The following is a 6,000-nucleotide window of genomic DNA, read 5'->3' as shown; positions in this document are numbered from 1 at the left end:
GGAGATGAGGGCGGACACGCTCTCGTATCCCGAGGGCACCGGGTAAATGGTTGCCAGGTAGAGCTCTACCTGGAGAAGGAAACCCTGACACCCGGCTGGTGTACCGTCATATGCCCTCGGGAGCGAGAGCCGAATCCCACTGGGCCCAGGTGGCGAAGGGGTGGACTGTGGTATGGGTGGTAGAGTGGTTGGAGGAGGTGAAGGAAGGCCACCTCTCTCCCATCGGTCCATAGTATTCATCACCCTCTCCATAGCGGTGCCGAGAGCCTGGATTATACTCTCCTGTCGTTGAACTCGTTCCTCCATAGATTCGGACTGACTGGCTGTACCTGCTGACTCCATAAATGGTGCGTGTTTCTGTCACGAGTGTCAGTGTAATGCGGTGGTTCGAAGTCAGGCGCAGGACCAGTGGCGGCTCCTGAAAAAATTCTCAGGGGGGGCAATTTTTCTGATGATTTAGGTGACCTACACACATTTAAAAAAAGATATGTCCAGCAACAACATGAAGACAGGGGCAGCATATAAGTCAATGCCAGAAGCATTTATTGACTGATCTCAAAAGTGTTGGCTTACAAAAGCAAAATAAGTTATCACAGTAAAAATAATCAAGGGTGTTCTTTCACATTCCTCAACACTGCATAAACAATATGCATTTCCATAAACAAATGAAATATCAGCTGAAAATACAGCATCTTGGTATTTGTTCAGATTGCAGGATCAACAAGAGCTTTTACCACATTTTTTGCCTCATGGTTGAATTGGAAATATGTGCACCTGAGCATAATTCACAACAAGCAAGCAGGAGCTTTTGATAGAGGCTACTGAAAACATTGATGCAAGTTATTGGTAATAAGAAATTTTTATAGACTTCCATATTCTGCCCTCTTGTATAGATTTGTGAAAATGAACAGTGATAGACATTTTGCCTGAAAACAGAATTTGAAAATAATTTCTAGAAAAGGTAAACACAGCTATCTGTATGGCTTTGTAAAAATGAACAACCATATTCTGGCCAATTGTATAGATTTGTAAATATGAACAACCATATTCTGGCCAATTGTATAGATTTGTAAAAATGAACATGAACAGATATTTTTTTTTTTTTTACTTTTTTTTAAATGAAAAATAACTATTTTAAACAACATCAACTGTGAACTGATTTGGGCGTGTGTGTGTTAAAGAGACAGACAGGGAGGGACAAAGAGAGAGAGAGGCTACATTACTTGTACTGAAACTGTTCTCTTCTCTCTTTCAATGCAGAAAAGCAGTCAATGACTTTCTCATTGAAATCAGGCATGCTGAGGACTAGTTCCCTCTCCATGGAAAGCATGGCCAGTGCATTCAGACGTTCCTGGCCCATTGAATTTCGCAGGAATGTCTTAACTCGTGTCAAAGTTGAGAAACATCTCTCAGCTTCAGCTGTTGTCATGGGAGTAGTTATGAGGATGTTCAACAGAGTCACAGTCTCAGAGAACGTCTCCTGGAGGTTGTAGCTCATGAGAACCTGGTACAGTGCCAGTGCACCACAGTTTGACTTTCTCTTCGTCGGCAAAAAGACCGTTCAGTCTCTCCAAAAGCACACTGGCGATTGAGACTGAGGTTGATTCCGAGATGGGAAGGAACTCAAAAAAGCGCTCCTGCACGTTGTGGTTGCTATCTATGTACCTCAGCACAAGCACCAGCTGTGTCTGTGTAGAAACGTCCGTGGTCTCGTCAGCTTGGATAGCTACGAAGTTCGCCGACTTCACCTCCTCCACAATATGTTCCCTCATGACCGCTAGCATACACTCCAGTAGCTCGTTTTGAATGGTCTTTGATGTGAACTTCTTTCAAAGAGACAATCGAGTTGCACTGAACGCTAGCCATCTTTTGATAGTAGTACGTGAATTGATTGACGCTGCTACCCGCTCTTTTCTTAGTTACGTTCATGGTTATGTTACGTATGACGAAAGCGCGTAAGTGCAAGCCCTCAGAAACCCATAGAGATTGTATTGAAAGCTCTGATATTTGAAAAAAAAAGATTTTACATGAGAGGCTATGACAGACTTCTGGGGCGATTTTCAACCTGACTGAAATCGCCCCAGAAGGGGCGGGGCCATTTGAAGCATGACTTTAGCCTGATTGGACATTTAGTGGCAGATCAGACGTCTAGATTAGAACACTGATAACTACTGTTGCCGTGATATAATTGATTAGAAAAAAAATCCCTTCCTTTTCCCGTTTGGCAGTGCGTCGCCCATATCGCCCTAATGAACACACCGCCCCTGCGCAGGACACAGAACTCTAAGAAACGTACTTTACTGAAATAAGTAAAGATCACAATACAGAATACCTCCACACAGGGAGGAACTAACCCGCTCACCAACGACACACAAAACGAAAAAACAAACACGCACAAAACACATTGGGAGCCACTGGGTTAAATAGGGAAGGAGTAATCACATAATGGGCAACAGGTGTGTAACAATAGACAACAGGTGCAACATAGAAACATAGAACATAGATCGGCAGCAGCTAGTATTCCGGTGACGACGAATGCCGAAGCCTGCCCGAGCAAGGAGGAGGGGCAGCCTCGGCAGAATCCGTGACACTCAGACTGCCCATCTTAATCTTTTCTTTTTATTGCCCAGTCTGAGATATGTATTTTTCTTTGCAACTCTGCCTAGAAGGTCAGCATCCCAGAGTCGCCTCTTCACTGTTGACGTTGTGACTGGTGTTTTGCGGGTATTATTTAATGAAGCTGCCATTTGAGGACCTGTGAGGCATCTGACACTCTAATGTATTTGTCCACTTGCTCAGTTGTGCACAGGGGCCTCCCACTCCTCTTTCCATTCTGGTTAGAGCCTGTTTGCGCTGTACTGTGAAGGGACTAGTACACAGCGTTGTACGAGATCTTCAGTTTCCTGGCAATTTCTCGCATGGAATAGCCTTCATTTCTCAGAACAAGAATAGACTGACGAGTTTCAGAAGAAAGTTATTTGTTTCTGGCCATTTTGAGCCTGTAATCGAACACACAATTGCTGATGCTCCAGATACTCAACTAGTCTCAAGAAGGCCAGTTTTATTGCTTCTTTAATCAGCACAACAGTTTTCAGCTGTGCTAACTTAATTGCAAAAGGGTTTTCTAATGACCAATTAGCCTTTTAAAATGATAAACTTGGATTAGCAAACACAACGTGCCATTGGAACACAGGACTGATGGTTGCTGATAATGAGCCTCTGTACGCCTATGTAGATATTCCATTAAAAATCTGCCGTTTCCAGCTACAATAGCCATTTACAACATGAACAATGTCTACACTGTATTTCTGATCAATTTGATGTTATTTTAATGGACAAAAAAATTGCTTTTCTTTCGAAAACAAGGACATTTCTAAGTGACCCCAAACTTTTGAACGGTAGTGTATATTTATATTAAGGACTCTGACTTTGCTCGTTCTGATAATTGTGTGTTTTGTTTTGCATTGTTAGGTGCACTGTTGAAGCTAGAAACATAAGCATTTCGCTGCACCTGCGATAACATATGCAAAATATGTGTATGCGACCAATAAAATTTTCTTTGATTTGAAAGTCCTGCCTACTTCCTTGATCAAGTCCCGTACTGTTTTTGAATGGGCTTCAAACCTATCATCAAATTCATGAAAGCGTGGACATTTAAGATATACAGTGGGGAAAAAAAGTATTTAGTCAGCCACCAATTGTGCAAGTTCTCCCACTTAAAAAGATGAGAGAGGCCTGTAATTTTCATCATAGGTACACGTCAACTATGACAGACAAAATGAGGGAAAAAATCCAGAAAATCACATTGTAGGATTTTTAATGAATTTATTTGCAAATTATGGTGGAAAATAAGTATTTGGTCAATAACAAAAGTTTCTCAATACTTTGTTATATACCCTTTGTTGGCAATGACACAGGTCAAACGTTGTCTGTAAGTCTTCACAAGGTTTTCACACACTGTTGCTGGTATTTTGGCCCATTCCTCCATGCAGATCTCCTCTAGAGCAGTGATGTTTTGGGGCTGTCGCTGGGCAACACAGACTTTCAACTCCCTCCAAAGATTTTCTATGGGGTTGAGATCTGGAGACTGGCTAGGCCACTCCAGGACCTTGAAATGGTTCTTACGAAGCCACTCCTTCGTTGCCCGGGCGGTGTGTTTGGGATCATTGTCATGCTGAAAGACCCAGCCACATTTCATCTTCAATGCCCTTGCTGATGGAAGGAGGTTTTCACTCAAAATCTCACGATACATGGCCCCATTCATTCTTTCCTTTACACGGATCAGTCGTCCTGGTCCCTTTGCAGAAAAACAGCCCCAAAGCATGATGTTTCCACCCCCATGCTTCACAGTAGGTATGGTGTTCTTTGGATGCAACTCAGCATTCTTTGTCCTCCAAACACGACGAGTTGAGTTTTTACCAAAAAGTTCTATTTTGGTTTCATCTGACCATATGACATTCTCCCAATCCTCTTCTGGATCATCCAAATGCACTCTAGCAATCTTCAGACGGGCCTGGACATGTACTGGCTTAAGCAGGGGGACACGTCTGGCACTGCAGGATTTGAGTCCCTGGCGGCGTAGTGTGTTACTGATGGTAGGCTTTGTTACTTTGGTCCCAGCTCTCTGCAGGTCATTCACTAGGTCCCCCCGTGTGGTTCTGGGATTTTTGCTCACCATTCTTGTGATCATTTTGACCCCACGGGGTGAGATCTTGCGTGGAGCCCCAGATCGAGGGAGATTATCAGTGGTCTTGTATGTCTTCCATTTCCTAATAATTGCTCCCACAGTTGATTTCTTCAAACCAAGCTGCTTACCTATTGCAGATTCAGTCTTCCCAGCCTGGTGCAGGTCTACAATTTTGTTTCTGGTGTCCTTTGACAGCTCTTTGGTCTTGGCCATAGTGGAGTTTGGAGTGTGACTGTTTGAGGTTGTGGACAGATGTATTTTATACTGATAACAAGTTCAAACAGGTGCCATTAATACAGGTAACGAGTGGAGGACAGAGGAGCCTCTTAAAGAAGAAGTTACAGGTCTGTGAGAGCCAAAAATCTTGCTTGTTTGTAGGTGACCAAATACTTATTTTCCACCATAATTTGCAAATAAATTCATTAAAAATCCTACAATGTGATTTTCTGGAGAAAAAAAATCTCAATTTGTCTGTCATAGTTGACGTGTACCTATGATGAAAATTACAGGCCTCTCTCATCTTTTTAAGTGGGAGAACTTGCACAATTGGTGGCTGACTAAATACTTTTTTCCCCACTGTATATAAAATTATATTTGTATTCGTGGATTAATTTTCTTCTACCTGACGCCTTTCATTAAAGTTTTCGTTTGCATTGTTTTTCTTCGGTAATCGAAAACCTTCATAAAAGGCATTGGGTAAAGGCAAACAAATCCACGAATACAAATATAATTTTACATATATTAAATGACCCCATTTTCATGAATTTGATGATATAATCTTGAAGCCCATTCAAAAACAGTACAGACTAGAACCAGGAAGTGGACTATTATAACGTATGCCAGTAAGCAAAATGACGTTGAAAAGACGTCTAAAATACATATTTTCCAGACGTTGAAGTTAAGTTCATTTTAGGTTACAAATGAAAGGTGAAAATACGTATTTTCCAGATGTTAAAAATACCTATTTTCTGGACATTGAAATCAGGTTCATTGTCAGTTCTGAATGAAAGTTGAAAATACTTATTTTCCGGTTGTTGAAAATACGTATTTTCCGGACATTGAAATCAGGCTAATTTTCGGTTCTGAATGACAGTTGAAGAAATTGTAGCTTTTTTCAAAAAAATTTAAACTGACAGATGATGTTCAAAATAGTCCAACCAACAGAATAAACTAGTGACTAGTTTGCTAAGTAGCTAACTTTGATGCAGTGTGCCGATGCGTGTATCACTTTATCAGAAGTACTTCATCAATGACGTCCGAAGCGTCGTTTGATCACGTGATTTTTCTAACCATGTGTTGCAAAATGCTAGATC

This window comes from Coregonus lavaretus (genome assembly GCF_964263955.1).
Source record: "Coregonus lavaretus genome assembly, chromosome: 6".
Lineage (NCBI taxonomy): Eukaryota > Metazoa > Chordata > Actinopteri > Salmoniformes > Salmonidae > Coregonus > Coregonus lavaretus.
The sequence above is the reverse complement of the archived record's forward strand: the minus strand, read 5'-3'. Positions refer to the sequence as shown.